The following is a 22618-nucleotide window of genomic DNA, read 5'->3' as shown; positions in this document are numbered from 1 at the left end:
GATCTGGCCATCCGTTTGGGACTGGCAACGTGTGGAAATGAAATCTGTATCCCTGGGATACTACATTTAAAACCCACTTGTCCTGGGTAATCAGTTGCCAGTTTTGTGCGTGAAGTACCAGTTTCCCCCCAAAGGGGCGGTCAAAAGATAAGTGCTTAGTGATTGCAGTAGAAAGTCACTGAGACTGTTTACCGTAGGAAGGTGCCTTGTTACTTCCAGATTTGGAGGTGGAGGCACCCCATTGCTTTGTTCTGTAAGTTCCTTGTGACTGAAACCTGGAGCCTTTGGAATATCTGGGTTTGACTTGAGCGGCTCTGGTGGGTACTGGAAAGGACCAGTTCTAAGTAGGCCAGTGCCTGCTGAACCTGGGTGGCTGCACTTGTAGGAAATTTTTTACAGTTTGCATAGATTTAGCTTTATCTTCCATCTTTTTCAAAACTACTTCTGCCTTATTACCAAATAGACTGTCCTGTTGTAAAGGAGCATCCAACAATTTTGCTTTAACATGGTCATGCAGATTTTGCTCCTTGAGCCAAGCATGCCTTCTTATCACAGATCCAGTTACAGCAGCCCTGCAAGAGGCTTCCAAGGCATCAAAACCACATTGCAAAGTATGTTTCCCAACTTGTTCAGCTGAATGCAATAAATCCTGCAACTCTATTTTCCACACAGTCAGAAATAAACATCATTTTCTGTTTAAGTAAGCCCATGACATGCTGTTGATATCTAAGCATATGAAATTGACAGTTTAAAGCCCTGATTGCCAAGGTTGCAGACGTGTAAACCTTCTCCCCATCTATCCAGTGCCCTGGAATCTCTATCAGAAGGGGTAGGATTTTTAGCAGTAGAAGCCTTAACGCCCTTGGGACTCTGAGAAATGGTTTCAGGGTCAGCAGTAGGGTTTTTAAAGATGAATTTGTGGGAGTCAGGAACCATGTAATATCTGTCTGGCTTACTAGGAAGCTGGAGGCAGGGAATCAGGAGTCGTACTGGATTCTGACAAAACATCATCAACAATGTCTAGAACAGGAGGTATAGCCAAAGGCCTATGCTGAGGAAGAAGGAAATCCCTAGGTCTCTTTTTAGATCCTGAGAAATCCTGACTCTCCCAGTGAAAGTGTTCCCTTAAGGTATGCAAAGTTTCTCCAAAAGAAAAATCCTCAGGAGAAGCAGAAGGGATGGAATCTTCTGCATCAGAGTCCTCACAAGTGAGAATAGATAATTCCTGATCAGAAGAGGAATCAGAAGAAATAGAAACCTGATCTGAGGATTCAGTCAGTGCCTTGCCTAGGCCTCTTAGCAGGAGGGGGATGGGTACCCCTGATCAAGGTAATTAAATCCTCAGCCATTTTGATAATTTGTTTTTTAGGCATTAGGGTATGTACACGTGGCCCAAGCGTAGGTTTTTTAGACAAAGAAGTAGATTTTGGCCTTAGTTTTGAAGATGGTGTTGATTTAATATACAAATCTTTAGGCCTGAAAACACCCTCTGAAGCCGGTGCCTGCTCAGCGGCTCCGGACCCATCCAAGGAAGAGACATCCGTGGGTTCAATACTTAAAAGTATCTCGCGGCATACCGGACTCCGAATGGGTCTCAGTAGAGGCCTGCGAATCAAATGTAGTGGGTATCAGGGACTGCGAAAGCGCCTCACTGAGTACCGGTGACTGGCTTAGGAGAAGCTTCGTTGTCTGTTTTGTACCTCGACGGTCTGTCTCGGTCTTTTTCTTTGTGTTTTTTACGTATTCCGGTAGTCAGATTGCTAACCAACGACATTTCTGGATAGTTAAATCTTGTGCCAAAATATTCAGAAGCAAAAATATACCAACGTTTAATAGTGCGTTGATTAAATTTAGCACAAAACCGACAGCAAGGCACGTTGTGGTCAGGGCCTAGGCAAGGAATACAATACAAATGAAAATCCTTATGAGGTATTTGCTTCCCACAAATAATACAATTATTAACTTTTACTGACAATGGTAAGGAGCAAGAAAAAGTTTCCTCAAAGGGGTACTTAAGCTTTTAGTTGAAGACTTCAGTTCTGAAACTCGAAAAAGAAAATTTCAGGAGTCGGCCGACCGGCACTTGCGAACTGCTTCTGCTTCGGGCACCGTGCGGCAAGAAAGACTGATGTAATGGTGTCGGCTGCATGTTTTATATCCCTGACGACCTGACGTCATGGAAGAAGAACAGCAACCGACGCAAGACCCAAGACTTTATTAATCAGGCCGACTGAGGGCAACCTGCCAGCAGATTACCCAAATGTAATGACTGCAGCAGTGAAACACGAAGAACATCCTGAAGAATCTTATGGAGAGGCCACTTTGCCCACACAATTTTAAAGGCAAAAAACTTTAGCAGTTATCCAAATGTGAATGTCATTTTTGTCCCTATATCAACACTGTAGCAAAACACAAGCCTCTTAGCTTCCCTTAAGGACTCCTTTCGAACCTCTTGTAGAAACAGATCCAAAAACAAACGAGAGAGTCCAAACTGGCCGAAATCTTTTATTATAAAATGTAAGCGCTTTCAGGTTAAAACAGAAAAGGGGGGGGTATTGTTAATGATGCAGAGTATGCAGAATTAGGATGGATCACACAGTTGGCTGCTGACAACCCACCTGGGTTAAATAGCTCTGTACCTTTAAAACAGCCTTAAAGAAAAGGGTCAAGTACAGAAAGTAATTGGTTGCTTTTAGAACAGTTTTAATATTTAAAGACTGTAATGGTTATGTGAAGCTTGTCTGATGAAGAGCTTTTTAACCTGAAAGTGCTTACCTTTTATAATAAAATATTTTGGCCAGTTTGGACCCCGTTGCGTTTGTTTTTGGATCTATAACAATACTGGGGAACACTTCCATATTAATGGCTACCAGTCGAATATTAAAGGGAAGTACAATTGTAACAGCTTAGGAGTAATATATGGGGCATTGTGTCAATGCTGCCCGATATTTTATGTCGGAAAGACTGAGCGCAAATTAAAAAATCGTATTTATGAACACATTTATGAAATAAGAAAAAAACTGCTAATATCCTATTTCGGCACTTACTGGATTTCCCTGAGCATCAATTTAAGTTTGTGGAAACTGAACAAGTTAAACCTAAACCTAGGGGTGGACCAGGGCAACAACTTCTTGAGCAAAGGGAGTTGTACTGGATTTTACGTTTGAGAGCAGTAGGTTGGCCTGGGTTAAATGAAATGGCATCCAATGGATGTATTTTAAAATTGAAAGCAGAACGTAGATAAATTCAACAGTTGTTGTTAATTATTTACTTTTTTTTCTATTTGAATTGTTTATGTTTTTTATGTATGTCACTATATGCATTTTAGAGTAATTGTGTATGTTTCTCTTTAAATGTGCAATGAGATGCTGATGTCACCTGACTTCATGGGTATTTAAAGTTCATTTGAGTTTATACTTATCTGACGAAGTCTTGTCATTGTCTGAGACAAAAGGGCTAAGAATAAATTTTGGAGAACGAGTCCTTGCTGCTGTGTGGCATTTTGTTATTCTGCTCTTTGAAGTTCCCAAGATGACAATCTTCATAAACACTGTCAAGAAGTCCAGGATGCTTCTATGCTGTTGGGCTGGAGACTATTACCAATTCGGCACACTTCTGTTTGGATTAATCTCAATCATAGGGGTGTTTACCAAATTCATGTCCACAGCTACAGAAAAGCAGAGGCTGAAGGTGTTCAAGGTAGTTCCTTACCTTGTCTGCCTTCTAGATCCTCTGGCTAATGGACTAGCTTCAGCTTCAAAGCCTCTTCTTTACCAGTTCCAATCCCTGGTCATTACAACAAACGTGATTAGGATGCAAAAGGAGCCCTCCTATAACCTGACCTATACAAAAAGCACACTAGACAATCTATCCTGAAAGAATCATCTTCCTCTAGACAGGACCACTTTACATCCTGCAGCGTCTAAACTACTAATCTCAGTCAGAGCAGCTTCTTGTCTCAGGTCATGAAGATCTGCAGCCACAACAGTTTGTGCGGTCTCTCATGCCATCTTTTGCACAAGATCCTTCAGTGGTTTTTCAAAGTTCAATGACAACATCTGACAAACTCTCTGCTTTCCATCTAAAAATTTCAAAGGCAAAATGCTCTTACAGTGTAGGCTCAAACAGGATGGGGAAGGGGGAGCAGTGTCAAAGGCAGACAGATCAAGGTGTATGGTCAAAGATGGAAGCTAGTGCACACAGTGTCCTTGATGACAGTCCTGCTTATTCTGGGGGTACTCCGGGACATCTTGCCCCAAGGTGCAAATGGCATCCACACTGACAACATGGCAGAGTTAAGGAAAATAAGCAGGGAGCAACTCACTCTCGTGTTCACTGTTGAGAAGGAATGAGGATATTGAAATGGGTTCTATAAACCAAATGCTTTCTGATCATCACACACATTCCCAAGGAAGTCAAGTGTCTTGAAACCAGATTCAGAGGCTGCTTGCTAACACCTCAATAAGTGGTCTTTCAACTTACTGGTGGCACAGAAGCTCTTCTATCGTTGAATGAAGTCTTGCTATGACCTACTTGCATTCCCGACCAATGCCAAATATAGCAAAGAAAAGCTACAGTCCTCCTATAATGACTGGTCTGGACTGGCAGTTGCATCATCAGCTCAATAACAAAAGTCAGCAGACCATAGACAATCGGGCAACTAAAACTTTCCAAGGCCACCGCAAAAGCCCATCTTCCTTTACCCAGAATGCTGTGCAAACTAGTACCCTTCTCCAGATCTCAATACCTACAAAAGTGAAGCAGCAACTCATTCCAGTGAAATAAACAGAGAAAAACTAGAACCTTCATGCCCCTTTAAGACTGAGGCAGGTGGGTATGGTAATGACAATACTGCAAAAACTCAGATTTCCAAATCTGTTAAGTACAAAACCTTTGCATCTGGGATTGGAGCTTAATTTTCATCACATCAAAGACAGAGTTCCAATTTTATATTCTTGGCTGGTTCCAAGTAGAAAGATATCACTGTTCAAGCAGTTGGGAAAGAACAAAGTATGTGAATTTATTCGCTCAGGTCTGTTTCACTTTCTACATCAGGCATAAAAAGTATTAGTTCTTATGCAACACAAGGTGGCCACGGTGGTGCAGCGGTTAGCGTTGCCACCTCACAACAAGAGGTTCTTTGGTTCGATCCTCGGCTGGGGTGCCTTCTGTGCCGAGTATGCATGTCCTCTCCCTGTGGTCGCATAAGTTTCCACCCACATCCAAAAGACATCTTGTAGGTGGATTGGACACTCTAAATTGGCCCTAGGCATGAGTGTGTGCATGTGCACCTTCTGTGGAAGGTTGGGCGGCAGCCTGGCAACTACACAACGTAAAAAAACTCCACTGTCAATCATGAGCAGACAGGTGATCCACTGTGGTGACCCCTAACCAGGAAAACCCAAAAGTAGTAGTAATTCTTATGCAACACCAAATAGGGAGGATTTGAACGTTAAGTTTGCAACTCAAATACTTCTAGTTGATGTGATAGCATAAAGAAAGTAAGCCATCAAGACACAAACAAGATCCAGTTTAGCAGACTGTTCAAATGGTGGAAGACTCAACTTTTCTAGTACAAAGTAGAAGCTCCCAAGGAATGGCATTATTTTAAAGCAGAGTAAAGGAAAAAAGCACCCTTTAAAAAAGATTTGCAAAATTTAAGGAACGCGCAAAAACAACGGATTGGCACGGTGACAAACTGGAAATAGCTGCCAACTGAATTTAGAATAACTGAGGACTGACTCAAATATCTGAAGTAAGTAATCATAGGTTCATAGGCAAGTACTAGGCTATCGGCCCAAGGGCTTAAGTAAGCCTAGCCAACAAGCTTCCTTGGTTTACGCCACCCAAGAAAGTTATTTTCTTGTGCCCCCGTCGAGCAGAGCCACAGAAGTGATCCCTGGGGTGTATATCCTATTTCCCATCCACTCATCAAGATTTTTCTTGAGTGCTAATGAAGAACTCTGCTTGACATAGATGGGTAACTTGTTCCAGAGTATGGGAAGTCTCTGGGACAGGAATATATCCCTCCAGCATGTCCTGTTTATTGTGGTGACAAAGTTTAGGTCTCTAGAGCGTGTAGCTCAGAGGTATTGGGATTTCTTTAGGTGTAGCATGTCCAACAGTTCTGTATTTGACATAGCTTTATATGTTAGGCAGAGATCACCTCGGCGTAGGCGATATGCTATGGAGAAAAGCTGGAGTTTTTTTGTGACCGTCAGTGCAGGGCATCTGTTTGAGGCCAGTAATCCTCTTTGTGAGGTACTTTGGTGGCCTTTCCAGCTGCTGCAGATGTCTTGTGAGTTACATTCCAAAAGGGGCACTGTACTCTATAATGGGTCTAATGAGTGTGGAGTAGAGGGAACAATGACCTCTTTTTTCCTGGATGAGAACCCTTTTGTGATGAGGTGTGCCACGTAGAAGGATTTCCTGACCACTGTGGCAATGTAATTATCAAAGGAGAGACTACTGTCCACCTGGGTCCCAAGGTCTCATCACACATTCAGCGTTAAAGTAGACTGTTGCCTATGTGGTAGTTCATGGGTACAGAGTTTTTACCAAAGGGGATAACAATGCACTTTTTGACACTGAGCTTGAGGCCATGGCTCTGACACCAGGCATCTGTCTCACAGTGAGGCCCTTCTGTAGGATGTCCACATCAATTGGGGACTCTACTATGGTCCCTAATTTGCAGTCATCTGCGAACGTCGTTCGCCAACAGCCTTCTGTGTTAGCCTGTACTTCAGAGAAGTATATACCAAACAAGAGAGGTTCCAGGACTGAACCCTGTGGTACCCCACTTATCACTGTTTTGAAGTCAGATTTGGAGTCTGCAACTTTTACGGTGTGGGTTCTGTCAGTGAGCCAGTTGGCAACGTATCTTGTGACGTAGGGATTTATACCTAGTTTAGCTATAACTCCAGAATGGGGGATGGTGTCGAAAGCCTTGGCGAGGTCAAGATAGGCTGTGGGAACCACCTTACCCTCGTCTATGGCTTTGGTGACTGCTTCAAAGAACTCGGTCAGGTTTAGGAGGCATGATCTGCCTTTCACAAACCAGAACTGGGTGGGGTCCAGAGTTTGGAGGTTACCAATGTCTTTGTTTAGAGTTCCACGACATGTTCGATGGCCTTACAGACCAGGCTCGTCAGGCTAATAGGGCGATAGTTCCCGGGATCAGTGGTGTGTGAGCTTTTAAATCAGAAAGCTGAGAGAGATGGAAAAACTGGATGTGAGAAATAGGCAGAGAAAAAACAATGTGTCCCAGGCCACAGTCCACTAAAAAATAAGCCACTTAAACATTTCTAGTTTTTGGCCTTTGAGGTCAGGATCAGTACTAATCTTTACCACCAGGACTGGAGAAATAAAACTGTCAGCTCTAGAGAATGAAGGCCAAAGCAAGGCCTTCTGGACTGGTGAGACAGGAGGCTCTTGGATGCCCTCAACCCACACTGGTTGCAGAGGTGGATGCCAGTGCAGGGTAGAAGTATGGTTGTGTACGGTTTACCATCAATGCAGATGTTAGTGTCTTCATTGTTACAGTAATTATTCTCGGGATTTTCAGCCTTTGGAAGCCTGAAACTAGCCCAGATACCAGTGACATGTTTACTTCTACCAGGTCTGGTAGGTGCCCTCACATCCCAATGTCAGGATGCCAGAGTATAAAGGGTCACCTGTTTGCCCTATTTTTTCAGGTCTTTCTTACTTCCTGAGCAGAGTCCCACGCTCTTAAGGGTAGCCAAGGAGCACAACATACCCACAACAAAAATGGATGATGAGCACAAGGGGTCTAACTGGGGTTGGGGGTAGAGAAAAGACAGGCAAGTATGATGGAACAGTTACTGCAATAGTGAAAAAAAAAAAAATCAACATTTCTGATTAGTACTCAGCTACACAACACTTGTTGTGTTTTGCTGTTGAAATAATTACTCACAGAAAGATTCCCAGAACTAGAGAGAAATGGGTGGCTGGAGAGACAAAGAGGCAAGGCTCAGAATGTTGAGGCAAACTCCTGCACTGGTCCTGGAGGTGGCAGCCAAGCCGTACCATCTTGGATCATATTGGAATACAGGATGCACAGAGTTGACTCTCCGCTAAATAAGAGAACAGTAGTAGGTGCTGTAGCCCTAGTAGAATGCGCCATGTTATCTAGTATCTAGTATCTCCCATGACATTTACAGTAAAAGGCAATGCAATTAGCAATCCACTTAGAAATGGTATGCTTGTCAGTAGGTCACTTCCTTGTTCTTTGCAAAAGCTGATCAGATTATTATTATTATTATTATTGGTTCTTTAGTAAGTGCAAAAAGATTAAGTGCTGCCTGTGCATATCCAGGGAATGCAGGGTTCTTATCCCTTGTTCAAGTGATTTGGAAAGAAGGCAGGCAAGTTAACGGTTTGATTTAGATAACTCTGCTACTTCTGGCATGACAGAAGGGTCTGAACGCACAAAAGGCTCTGTCCTGATGGAAGGTGAGGAAGGGCTATATTACACACGGGGAGATCCTCCAGGCAGATGCGAGAGCCAGGACAGTTTTCCAAGTTGTGAATGTGAGGTCAGCAGGGGTGGCATGCTCAAAGGGAGGCAAGAGGAGTTTTTCTAGAAAGGTTTATATCCCAATGGTAGCAGAGGTCCTCCTTGTGGCCTCAAATGGATGAGATCCTTGAGAAACTATTTCACTGTAGGGTGGGTCAGAGAAGACTGCAAGGTGCACTGGCAGGCAAAGCAGAGATAACAGAGGCTTGTATCTTTATGAAAGCATAAAAGACCAGAATTATAAAGTTCTGTTAAGATAGCAAGTCCTGGGGCAGCCTATCTTGTAGTGGGCTGCTGCCCATTGAACACTTATGTTCACAATCACAGAAGCACAATGCAGCAACGTAATGAACAGATTGTGAACTGTGTTACCTACATTGAGGGTGAAGACAGTGAACCTACTGACTCAAATTTAACTCAAGAATTCTCTCTCTCCTCTTTATCTACTCCCCAAGATATACCTGAAACCGACACGCCTTCAACAATCACATAAGACCAAGTCCTAAAAGTGCTATCAAAAGCTAAAGATAGTGCACTGATGAATCCTGATGATATCCCTGGATGCATATTAAATAGCATTAAGCACGATTTAGCAACCCCCAAAACAACACTTTTCAATCTAGCAATTATATACAAGTATGACCAGCCTCGTATGTAAAGCCATGGAAATACTTACAGAAAGTACAGTTTTGTACCTACCATAAATGTAGATGTTCGAGTGTTCACACTGCTGCAGTCATCACACTTGGGTTATCCTGCCGTCAGGCGGTCCCGCAGTCGGCCAGAGTTCCAAAGTCTTGGTCTGGCGTTGGTTGCTGTTGCTTCTTCCCTGACGTCAGTGCGCCAGGGGTATATAAGAGGCATCTGACGCCATTTTCTTCAGTTTTTCTTGCCCCAGATGTCAGGTGCCCCCAAGCAGGTAGGCAATACATATTGCTAATAAAACATGTAAAAGGAATAAAAGGAATACCTTCAGTTACAAGCAAATACACCACAAAGGTTGTACAGGATAGAAAAGGTATAGAAAAGTTCAGCTAGGTCAGAGGGGATGGAGGGAGGGTAACCTGGACTGCAGCAGTGTGAACACTCGAACATCTACATTTATGGTAGGTACAAAACTGTACTATGTTCATCGTGTTACACTGCTGCAGTCATCACACTTGGGTTGAATCCCAAAGCTAAGGATGGGTGGTGGAACTAAACAGGGTTTGGAGAGGCTAGTAGGCCCTGCAGAACTGCAGTGGCAAAGCCAGCTCTGGTTTTAGAGTATAGAGGTAAGTGATAGTGCTTGGTGAAGGTGTGTACTGAACTCCAAGTTGTAGCCTCCAAAATATCCTTGGTTGGTACCCCTCTGAGGAAGGCTGTTGATGTTGCTGTAGCCCTGGTGGAATGGGGCCTAATGTTACCAGGTACAGGTTTCCCATGGTGTGTGTAGCAGAAACGGATACAATGTCCTATCCATTTTGAAATGGTCTGCTTTGAGATAGCCTTTCCTTGTGATCCTGCAGCAAAGGATACAAAGAGCTGGTCAGATTTTCTGAAAGCCTTAGTTTTATCCAAGTAGCAACGTAATTGGCTGTGAATGTCCAAAGAGTGTAGAAGCCTTTCCCCTTTGTTCTAGAGGTTTGGATAAAAGGTGGGCAAATAAATGGTTTGGTTTAGGGCCACACTGGATACCACCTTTGGCATACAGGAAGGGTTAGTTCGTAAAGCGACTCTGTCTTGATGAAAAATGTTGAAAGGCTCCACTGCAATTAGGGCTTGTAGCTCTGAGACTCTTCATGCTGAAGTTATTGCTAGCAGCAGGGCAGTTTTCCATGATAGAAACTGTAGATCAGCTGTAAAAGCTGGTTCAAAGGGCGGTAGTGTAAGTTTTTCCAAAACAAAATTGAGATCCCAAGTTGGTGTTAGTGCTCTCCGGGGCGGTCTTATGTTCTTAGCCCCTCTGAGGAGCTGTCTTAGTAATGGATGTGAAAATATAGGGGGATCCGTGTTGTATTGAGCTGAAATAGCTGAGGCGTGGATCTTAATAGATGAAAAGGAAAGTCCTTTGTGCAATATCTCAGTTAAATATTGAGGAATCTGAGGAATATTTGGGACAAGGGGATTTTGGCCTTTAGCCTGGTTCCAGGCGCAGAATCTTTTCCATTTGTCTGAATAGGCTTTCCTGGTGCTGGGCCTCCTGGCCTCCAGAATGACATCCATCACAGCTTTAGAGAGAAGTGTTGACTGGTTGTTTAGGGAATTTGCCATGAAGCCAGAAAGGCAAAGCTGAGTACTGAAACTGACAGGATGCCACAGAAAAACAAACATTTCCTGAGCTTGGTATAAACAACCACACAAAGCCTTCAAGCTTTGCCGAAGCGCTGGAGATTTATTAAACATTTTCTTTGGTTCCTGGCTGTTGTTATTTGGTATTTCCTGAGCTTGGGATGAATGGGAATATGCAGGTAGGCATCGCTGATGTCTATAGATGCCAGAAAGGCCTGTGGAAGGCTTAGGGGAAAACAAGGTTTGAAGGGTGAGCATTTTGAAGGAGGACACCTTTAGGAAGGAGAGATCTAGGATGGGTCTCCAGGGGCCTTCCCTTCGGAGAACTAGGAAAACATGGGAGTAGAAGTCTGTTCCTTTTTGGTGTGTAGGCACTGGTAGTATGGTTCCCTGTTCTAGCAGGTCTGCCAACACACTTGGAGGGGGGGGGGATCTGTTCTGCGGGAGGTTGTGGGATACCCCTGAATGGAGACGCAATGTGCCATGCCATGGAATATCCGTGGTTTATGATGTTCAAGACCCAGGTGTCTTGTGTGATGGATTCCAAAAGTTGAAGGGATAGGGAAAGGCGGAGGGGAAAGGGGGAAGTGCAAGGAAGTCCTGGAGAGTCAGGAAAAAAGTACAGTTGTGTACACTTACCATAAATGTAGATGTTCGAGTGTATTCACTGCTGCGGTCATTACATTTGGGTAATCCTGCTGGCAGGTTGCCCTCAGTCGACCTGAATTCCAAAGTCTTGGGTCCTGCGTCGGCTGCTGTCGCCGCTTCCCTGACGTCAGGGGTATTAAAAAAGGAGCCAACGCCATTTTCTTCAGTTTTTCTTGCCCCAGATGTCAGGTGCCCCCTAAAAGGGTAGCCAAAATTTATATATATAAAAATTACATGAACCAATATAAACTTTACCTTCATCTACAAGCAAATACACCACATAGGTTGTATAAATCAGAGAAGGAAAGATAAGTTCCAGCAGAAAAAAGGGGGATGGCGGGTGGGAAACCTGGACTGTAACAGTGAATACACTCGAACATTTACATTTATGGTAAGTGTTCACAATTGTACTATGTTCTTCGTGTTTCACTGTTGCAGTCATTACATTTGGGTAGAGTCCCAACGCTATGGTTGAGAGGCTGGAGCTAACAGTATTAGGAGCAGCTATGAGGCCCTGCAGAACTGCAGTGGCAAAGCCTGCCCTGGATTTAGAGTAGAGTGGCAGAAGATAGTGCTTTGTAAAGGTGTGCACTGAACTCCAAGTGGCAGCCTCTAAAATGTCTTTGGTTGGTACTCCCCTAAGAAAGGCTGCTGAAGTGGCTGCAGCTCTGGTTGAATGTGGCCTAATGCCCTTAGGCACTGGCTTGCCATGCTGAAAATAGAAACAAATGCAGTGGCCTATCCACTTTGAAATAGTCTGCTTTGAGATAGCCTTTCCTTGTGATCCTGCAGCATATGCCACTAGTAATTGCTCTGTCTTCCTGAAAGCTTTGGATCTGTCCAAGTAGAATCTAAACTGTCTGTGCACGTCCAAGGAATGCAGAATTCTCTCCCCCTTGTTCTGTGGATTTGGATAAAAAGTTGGCAGATGAATGGTTTGGTTAAGAGCCACACTGGACACCACTTTAGGCATAAATGTCGGGTTTGTCCTCAGAGAAACCCAGTCTGGATAAAAGATGATGAAAGATTCCACAGCCATGAGTGCCTGTAGTTCTGAAACTCGTCTTGCAGAAGTTATTGCTAGGAGCAGAGCCGTTTTCCAAGATAAAAACTTTATATCAGCAGTAGCAGCTGGCTCAAAAGGAGGCAGGGTGAATTTTTCCAAGACATAGTTGAGGTCCCATGCAGGTATTGGTGATCTCCTTGGAGGCCTTACATTTTTGGCTCCTCTGAGGTACTGCTTTAAATAAAGGATGAGAAAAGATTGGTGGCTCTGTATTGTAATGAGCCGAAATGGCAGAGGCATGAATTTTAATTGATGAAAAATATAGGCCTTTGTCCAGCATCTCAGTTAAGTATTGCAAAATCTGAGGAATATTTGGTACAGCTGTATCAGTTCCTTGTGCCTGGTTCCAAGCACAGAATCTCTTCCATTTTCCAGCATAAGATTTTCTAGTACTAGGACTTCTGGCTTCCAGAATGACATCCATCACAACTTTACTGAGAGGTGTGTTTTGTATGATTACATTATCTGCCATGCTGCCAGGTTTAGAGTCCTGAGTTGGCTGTGCAGGATCCGATTGTTTTGCTGTGACAGTAGATGGGGTATTTGAGGTAAGGTCCAAGCTAGGCATTGAGACAAATTCCTTAGGATTGGATACCAGTACTGGCAGGGCCAGTCTGGGGCAATCAGTATCATCTTTGGCTTCTCCTGTCTGACCTTTAGGAGTACCTTGGGGAGGAGTGGCAGTGGAGGAAAGGCATATACTGATAGGTTTTTCCAGCTGAAAGACAGGGTGTCTATTTTCCATGCTTGTCTGTGATAAGTCCTTGAGCAGAATCTTTGTAGTTGGTAGTTGTGAGGGGAGGCAAATAGATCTATGTCCGGGCATCCTCATTTCCTTGTTATCATGCTGAAGACTTGTGGATACAGCTGCCACTGGTGGGGATCGATGAGGTTTCTGCTTAGTTTGTCTGCCAGAGTATTTTCCTTTCCTGGCAGGAATTGTGCCTGCAGATGTACTTGGTAAGTCAATGCTGTGTCCCACAAAGTCATGGCTAGTCTGCAAAGGGGGTAAGAATGTGTGCCCCTCTGCTTGTTTATATACCACATGACCATGGTGTTGTCTGTCTTTATCAACAGTTGTTCCGGATGAAGTAGGTCCTTGAAGGCTGTCAGAGCATTTTGAACAGCTAGCATCTCTTTCTGATTGATATATAGATGCATTTGGTTTGAGGCCCATGTGCCCTGAATGCATCCTCCTGCCATGTGGGCCCCCCAGGCATAATCTGATGCATCCGTTATTAGTGTCTGCCTGACTGGGGGTAATGTGAATGGCTGTCCCTTGTTCTGGTGTCAGGCCTTCGCCTACCATTGAAACCCCTGTTGCAGGCAGGGAATGAGAGTAATCATTGCCTCCAGGCTGTGGCAATGTTGAATCCAAACACTTTTTAGGTACCACTGAAGTTTCCTCATATGCAGTCTTGCATATGGAATTAGTAGAATGTAGGATGCCATGAAACCCAAAGCCTGCAGAATTTTTCTTGCAGATAACTGGGCCTTTGCTGCCAACATCTTGAAATAGGTAGTCAGTTGCCTTTGTTTGTCTGGCATGAGATAAACCATCTGGGCAGTTGTATTTAAGCTTGCACATAGGAATATTATCTCTTGAGAGGGTACTAGTTTTGATTACTTTTCGTTGACTGTGTACACTAGGCATGTTAGAAGTCCTAAAACAAACGCCAGATGCTGTAGAAGAATGTCTTCGTTCTCTGCTTGAATAAGACAGTCGTCCAAGTAAGGATATATTTGTATTCCTCTTTGTCTGCAGAATGCAATTACTGGTGCCAGGCACTTTGTAAAGACCCTGGGCGCAGTAGATAAGCCAAAGGGCAGTGCAGAGAATTGGTAATGCATTGAGCCAGCCTTGAATATGAGGTATCTTCTGCATGACTGCCTGATTGGGACATGCAGGTATGCCTCTTTTAGGTCTAAAGTCACAAGCCAAGCATTCTTGCCCAGCATGGGCAGAAGTTGCTGCAAAGTTAACATTTTGAATTTTGGTATATCTAGGAATGTGTTCAGAATAGATAGGTCCAGTATTGGTCTCCAGGCTTTGCCCTTTCTGGGTACCAAACACAGTCTTGAGTAAAATCCTTGTCCCTGCTCTTGCTCTGGTACTTGCTGAATGGCCCCCATTGTCCATGAGGGTTGAGACTTGTTTTTGTGCCTCTGCCCATTGATTTTTTTGGCAGGGTATGGAAATGGAACTTGAAGCCTTGTGACACTATGTTTAGAACCCACTTTTCCTGGGTTATTATGTGCCAATTTTGAGAAAAAAGTGCTAATTTTACCCCCTAAGGGCACTGCCAGGAGATAAGTGCTTGGTGCAGGCAGGGGGAAGTCATTGTGACTGTTTCCTGTAAGGTTGTGATTTGTCTTCTCCAACTTTGGAGCTAGAAGCACCCCATTGCTTTGACCTGTATGAACCTTGCACCTGGGAACTGCTTCTAGGGCATCTGGATCTGCCCCTTTGAGGTCTGCCTGACACAGGAAAGGACCAATTCTTGGTAGGCCAGTGTCTACTAAACCTAGGGGGCTGTACTTGTAAAAAAATCTTTGACAGTTTGCATAGATTTAGCTTTGTCCTCCATTTTCTTTAACACCTCTTCTGCCTTAACACCAAACAAAATATCATGCTGTAAAGGTGCATCTAATAATTTAACTTTCACATGACCAGGCAGATTTTGTTCCTTTAACCAACATGCCTCCTAATTACAGAACCCGTAACTGCGGCCCTGCAGGAGGCCTCCAAAGAATCAAAACCACATTACAAAGCACGCTTTCCAGCTTGTTCAGCTGCATACAATAAATCCTGCATTTCCTTGTTTTCTGCACATTCAGAGTTTAACAACATTTTCTGTTTAAGCAATGCCATGACATGTTGCTGATATTTGAGCATATGAAACTGACAGTTTAAGGCCCTTATAGCTAAGGTAGCAGATGTGTAAACCTTTTTTCCCCATCTATCCAGTGCCCTAGAATCTCTGTCAGGGGGGGAGGGTTTTTTGCAGCGGAAGCCTTAACTCCTTAGGGACCCTGTGAAATGGTCTCTGGGTCTCCAGCAGGGTTTATAAAAAGGAATTTATGAGAGCCAGGAACCCTGTAATATCTATCAGGCTTAACAGGAGCTGGAGGTAAGGAGTCAGGGGTAAGACTAGACTCCGAAAACACTTCATCTACAATGTCTAACACAGTTGGAATGGCTAGAGGCCTGTGTTGAGGAAGTAAAAGGAAATCTCTGAGCCTCTTTTTAGATTCTGAAAAATCTTGGCTCTCCCAGTGGAAATGCTCCCTCATGGTATGCAAAGTTTCCCCAAAAGAATAGTCCTCTGGAGGAGAAGCTGAAGGTATAGATTCTTCAGCATCAGAATCCTCATAGGGGGGAAGAGAACATTCCTGATCAGAAGAGGAATCAGAAGAAATGGAAACCTGATCTGAAGATTCATAGTCAGTCTCTTGCCTAGTCCTCTTATCAGGAGGGGGTGGGAACCCCTGATCAAGGTAATCAAGTCTTCGGCCATTTTGAGCATCTGTTTTATGGGCATAGAGGCCTGTCCATGTGGCTCTTGAGTTTGTTTCTTTGTTTTAGAAGGTGCTTTAGTCTTTGCCTTTGAAGCTGAAGTCGGTTTAATGTAAAGATGTTTAGGTCTGAATACACCCTCAGAAGCCGGTGCCTGCTCAGCAGCTCCAGACACATCTGAGAGAATAGTATCCGAGGCTCCAATACCTTGAGTTTCCAGTGGCATGGCAGACTCCACGTGGGAGTCGGTAGCGGCCTGCGACTCTAAGGTAGCGGGCGTCAGGGGCTGCGAAAGCGCCTCACTGAGAACCGGCGACTGGCTTAGGAGAAGCTTCATCGTCGGTTTTGGCCCTCGGTTGTTTATCTCTCTCCTTTTCTTTGCGTTTTTTGTGAACTCCGGTAGTCGGATGGCTATCCGACGACATTTCTGGATAATTAAACCGGCGTCCAAAATAGTTTAAAGCAAAATCATACTGACGCTTAATAGTGCATTGGTTAAATCTAGCACAAAACCGACAGCCAGAAACGTTGTGATCAGGGCCTAGGCAAGGAATACAGTAAGAATGAAAGTCCTTATGAGGTATTTGCTTTCCACAAGAAATACAATTATTTACTTTTTCTGACATCGGTCTGGAGCAAGAAAAAAGTTTCCCCAACAGGGTACTTAGCTTTATTGAAGACTTCGGTTCTGAAATTCGAACACGAAAATCTCTGGAGTCGGCCGACCGGCACTTGCGAACTGCTTCTGCTTCTGGCACCACACGGCAAGAAAGACTGAAGAAAATGGCATCGGTTGCTTCTTTTATACCCCTGATGACCTGACGTCAGGGAAGGGCTGAGAGCAGCCGACGCAGGACCCAAGACTTTGGAATTCAGGCCGACTCGAGGGCAACCTGCCAGCAGGATTACCCAAATGTAATGACTGCAACAGTGAAACACTAAGAACATCCTGCTCTGTGAGGAAATGGTTGCTTATGCCGGTGGGAAGAGGAGGGAACTGAAAAGTGATGAGCTTTCTTGCTCCCCTTGGAGGACTTTGCTTGGGAGAGCCAGGTTTGCCTGCAGATGAATACCTGTTTGGAAAGGTAGTTCCTGTGGAACTTGAGGAATGATGATACTAGGATGTACTTGAGTACTTTTAGCTCCTATTCCTGCAGTGATCTGAACAGATCAGTCGAAGCCCTGCTAAATTATGCTGATTGTCCTCAGGTAGAGGTTGAAGCCTTAAACACGCACACTTTCTCAACAGTGTGGTAGAGGCAGCAGCCTTGGAAGTAACCTCAACAGCACTATAGCGGCACTGTATTTAGTGATGGGCCACCTGGGAGGATGCAGCAATTAGGGAAGATGCCAAGGCCTTGTTATCTGAATCAGCCATGTCAGAAACAATTTTTGAGAGATGAGACAAGTTCCAGGGAATACTTGGTCATAGGAGTCTGGCAGTTCAAAGCCCTAAAGTGTAGAGTAGCTAAAGTGTAGAGTAGCTAAAGTGTAGATTTTCTTGATTTCCTCATATGCAGTCTTGCATATGGAATTAGTAGAATGCAGGATGCCATGAAGCCCAAAGCCTGCAGAATTTTTCTTGCAGATAACTGGGTCTTTGTGCCAACATTTCGAAGTAAGAAGTCAGTTGCCTTTGTCTGGCGTGAGATAAGCCATCTGGGCAGCTGTATTTAAGCTTGCACCCAGGAATATTATCTCTTGAGAGGGTACTAGTTTTGATTTCTTTTCGTTTACCGTGTACCCTAGGCAAATTAGTAATCTTTTTACAAACGCCAGATGCCTCAGTAGAATGTCTTTGTTCTCTGCTTGAATAAGGCAATCGTCCAAGTATGGGTATATTTGAATTCCCCTTTGTCTGCAGAAAGCAATTACTGGTGCCAGGCATTTTGTGAAGACCCTGGGCGCAATAGATAAGCCAAAGGGCAGTGCAGAGAATTGGTAGTGCATTGAGCCAGCTATGAATCTGAGGTATCGTCTGCAAGACTGTCTGAATGGGACACGCAGGTATGCCTCTTTTAGGTCCAAAGTTATAAGTCAAGCCTTCTTGCCCAGCATGGGCAGAAGCTGCTGCAGCGTCAACATTTTGAATTTTGGAACGTCCAGAAAAGAGTTTAAAATAGACAGGTCCAGTATTGGTCTCCAGGTTTTGTCCGTTCTGGGTACCAGGAATAGTCGAGTAAAATCCTTGTCCCTGCTTTTGCTGTGGTACTAGCTAAATGGCCCTCATGTCCACGAGGGATGTAACTTGCTTTTGTGCCTCTGCCCATTGATTTTGTGGCAGGTTTGGCATATCTTTTGCCTTTGGTAGGGTGTGAAAGTGGAACCTGTAGCCCTGGGACACTATATTCAAGACCCATTTGTCCTGGGTGATTATATGCCAATTTTGTGAAAAAAGTGCTAGTTTTCCCCCTAAGGGGGCTGCCAAAAGATAAGTGCTTGGTATTGGCAGAGGAAAGTCATTGGGACTGTTTTCTATATGGCGGTGATTTGTCTTCTCCACTTTTGGAGGTAGAAGCACCCCATTGTTTAGGCCTGTATAAGCCTTGGGGCTGGGATCTGCCTCTAGGGCGTCTGTATCTGCCTCTTTGTGGCCTGTCTGACATTGGAAAGGACCAATTCTTTGATGGCCAGTTCCTGCTAAATCTGTGTGGTTGTACCTGTAAGAAATCCTTAACTGTCTGCATAGAATTTGCTTTATCCTCCATTTTCTTCAACACCTCTTCTGCCTTAACACCAAAGTATCATGCTGTAAAGGAGCATCCAATAATTTTGTTTTAACATGATCAGGCAGATTTTGTTCCTTTAACCAAGCATGCCTTCTAATGACAGTACCCGTAACAGCGGCCCTGCAAGAGGCCTCCAGTGAATCAAAACCACATTGCAAAGTATGCTTTCCCACTTGCTCAGCTGCGTGCAATAAATCCTGCATTTCCTTGTTATCTGGACATTCAGAATTTGTCAACATTTTCTGTTTTAGCAGTGACACTAAATACTGCTGATATTTAAGCATATGAAACTGACAATTTAAAGCCCTTACAGCCAAGGTAGCAGAAGTGTAAACTCCCTCCCATCTGTCCAGTGCCCTAGAATCCCTATCAGAGGGGACAGGGTTTTTCACATTGGAAGCCTTGACCCCCTTGGGACCCTGAGATATAGTTTCTGGGTCAACAGCAGGGTTTTTATATAGAAATTTGTGGGAATCTGGTGTAGGGGGTAGAGTGTCAGGAGACAGGCTGGACTCTGAAAATACATCATCTACTATGTCTAGAACAGGTGGAATAGCAAGAGGTCTGTGCTGAGGTAGTAAAAGAAAATATCTGAGCCTTTTCTTAGATTCTGAGTAATCTTGGCTCTCCCAGTGAAAGTGCTCCCTAATGGTATGAAGGGTTTCCCCAAAATAATAATCCTCAGGAAGAGAGGCTGAAGGAATAGACTCTTCCAGCATCAGAATCCTCATACGGAGGAAGGGAGTATCCCTGTTCAGAAGAGGAGTCAGAGGAAATGGAAACCTGATCTGAAGATTCATATTCTGTCTCTTGCCTAGGCCTCATCAGGAGGGGGATGGGAACCCCTGATCAAAGTAATTAGGTCTTCGGCAATTTTAAGCATATTTTTTTAGGCATGGAAGTCTGTGCAGGAGAATGCTGTACTTGTTTCTTTGTCTTTAGAGCTGCTTTAGTCCTTGCCTTTGAAGCTGAGGTTGGCTTTACATATAACTGTGTAGGTCTGAAAACACCCTCAGAAGCCAATGCCTGCTCAGCGGCTCCGGACCCATCTGAGGTAATAGTTTCCGAGAGTCCAATACCTTGAGTATCCAGAGGCCTAGTCGGCTCCACGTGGGAGATGGAAGCGGCCTGTGGCTCTGAGGTAGCGGGTGTCAGGGGCTGCGAAAGCGCCTCACTGAGAACCGGCGACTGGACTAGCGGAAGCCTCGTCTGTTTTGGACCTCGGATGCCTGTCCTTTTCCTTTTCTTTGCGCTTTTTATAAACTCTGGTCTTCGGCTGTTCTGACGGCATTATATAATTAAATCTTCGGCCAAAGTAATGAAAGGCAACATCGTACCGACGCTTAATAGTGCATTGGTTAAATCTAGCACAAAACCGACAGCTAGCAACGTTGTGGTCAGGGCCTAGGCAAGGAATACAGTAAGAATGAAAATTATTGAGGTATTTGCTTCCCACAAGAAATACAACTGTTAACTTTTTCTGACATCGGTCTGGAGCAAGAAAAAAATTCCCCAACGAGGTACTTAGCTTTAATGAAGACTTCAGATCTGAAATTCGGTTTTGAAAATCTCAGGAGTCGGCCGACCGGCACTTGCGAACTGCTTTTGCTGTGGGCACCGCGCGGCAAGAAAGACTGAAGAAAATGGCGTCGGCTGCATCTTTTATGCCCCTGGCGCACTGACGTCAGGGAAAGTACAGTTTTGTACCTACCATAAATGTAGATGTTCGAGTGCTAATATAGCTGCAGTCATAACAGATGGGTTCTCCTGCCGTCAGGCGGGTCCTCGGTCGGCCGAATTCCAAAGTCTAGGTCCGGCGTCGGTTGTCGTCTCTTCTTCCCTGATGTCAGTGCGACAGGGGTATAAAAGAACCAGCCGACGCCATTTTCTTCAGTTTTTCTTGCCCCAGATGTCAGGTGCCCCCAGAAGGAAGGCAATACATAAATTTGTGTAATAAAGCAATGCCATATAATCAAAATACAGTAGTGCAAGCAAATACATCATGAATGAATACCCCAATCTGGTTGCATGAGGATATGTTAGCCAATAGGAGGGAGGGAAACCTGGACTGCAGCTGTATTAGCACTCGAACATCTACATTTATGGTAGGTACAAAACTGTACTATGTTCATCGTGCATACAGCTGCAGTCATAACAGATGGGTAGAATCCCAAAGCTAAGAAAGGGGTGGTAGGCACTAGGTGGAACTAGGGGGAGCCACAATGCCCTGCAAGACTGCAGTGGCAAAGCCCGCTCTAGATTTGGAGTATAGAGGAAGTTGGTAGTGCTTGGAGAAGGTATGCACAGAACTCCAAGTGGCTGCTTCTAAAATATCTTTGGTAGGAACTCCTCTGAGAAAGGCTGCAGAAGTAGCCGTGGCCCTTGTGGAGTGAGATCTGATGCCTGAAGGTACAGTTTTGCCATGAAAAGAATAGCAAAAGCATATGCAGTGGGCTATCCATTTTGAGATTGTCTGTTTGGAAATTGGCTTTCCTTGAGCTCCTATTGCATAGGACACAAAGAGCTGTTTTGAGCTCCTATTGCATAGGACACAAAGAGCTGTTCTGATTTTCTGAAAGGCTTTGTTCTGTCCAAATAATAACGCAGCTGTCTGTGGATGTCCAAGGAATGTAGTAATCTCTCCCCTTTGTTTTGAGGATTAGGGTAAAAGGTAGGCAAGTGTATGGCCTGATTCAAAGCTACCCTGGATACCACTTTTGGCATAAAGGACGGGTTGGTTCGTAAGGAAACTCTGTCCTGATGGAAGATGATAAAAGGCTGCACAGCCATGAGAGCTTGTAGTTCTGAAACTCTACGAGCTGAGGTAATAGCCAGAAGGAAAGCTGTTTTCCAGGACAAATATTGCAAATCTGATGAGGCAGCTGGCTCAAAAGGAGGCAAGGTCAGTTTTTCCAGAATGAAATTGAGATCCCAAGCAGGTATTGGTTGTTTCCTTGGGGGTTTTAGATTCTTAGCCCCTCTGAGGAACTGTCTTAAGAGGGGGTGAGAGAATAAGGGTGGATCAGTGTTGTATTCTGCAGAAATGGCTGAGGCATGGATTTTGATGGAGGAGAATGAAAGTCCACTGCTTAGCAGCTCAGCTAGATACTGTAATATCTGAGGTAAATTCAGTTTTCCAGGATCCTAGCCCTTTTTCTCATTCCAGACACAAAACCGTTTCCATTTTGCGTAGTAAGCTTTTCTAGTAGACTGTCTTCTGGCCTCCAAAATGACATCCTGCACCTCCTTGGAGAGTAGGGTCTGTTGTGATGCTAAGGAATCTTCCATGCGGCTAGATTGAGCGTTTTTAGCTGACTGTGAAGAGTTTTGAAGCTGTGCTGAGTCAGGAGAAGAAGCATTAGAGGCAGGGTCCATGGTGGGGAATGCGTCAGGCTCCTCAGGAGTGGCTACCAGTGTTGTCTTGGCCAGTCTGGAGCAATGAGAATCATCTTTGGTCTGTCTGCTCTGGTTTTCAATAGAACTTTGGGCAGCAGAGGAAGAGGTGGGAAGGCATAAACTGTCATTGATGTCCAACTGAAAGAGAGAGCGTCCACTTTCCAGGCCTTTGGATGGAAAATCCTTGAGCAGAATTTTGTCAATTGGTGATTTCTGTGGGAGGCAAAGAGATCTATGTCTGGCCTTCCCCGTGCTTGGATTATCTCTGTAAAAACTTGAGGATGCAACTTCCATTCGTGTGGATCTGTCATATTTCTGCTTAGGTTGTCTGCCAGCGTGTTTTCTTTGCCTGGAAAGTACTGTGCCTGTAGTTCGATTTGTAAATCCATGGCCATGTTCCAAAGTGACATGGCCAGTCTGCATAGGGGGTATGAATGTGTTCCTCCCTGTTTGTT

The 22618-nt window shown here is 44.4% G+C and overlaps 1 protein-coding gene across 3 annotated transcripts in view; it reads right to left on the bottom strand.

Annotated features, from left to right (window-relative positions):
• XPO1 (exportin 1) overlaps positions 1-22618 on the bottom strand; it is a 1770162-nt gene that overhangs the window by 282301 nt on the left and 1465243 nt on the right. The window lies entirely within an intron of this gene.

This window comes from Protopterus annectens, chromosome 1.part0 (assembly GCF_019279795.1).
Source record: "Protopterus annectens isolate FY-2018-M chromosome 1.part0, PAN1.0, whole genome shotgun sequence".
Taxonomy (NCBI): Eukaryota; Metazoa; Chordata; order Ceratodontiformes; family Protopteridae; genus Protopterus; species Protopterus annectens.
Note: the sequence above shows the minus strand (reverse complement) of the source record. Positions and strands in the feature narration are given on the sequence as shown.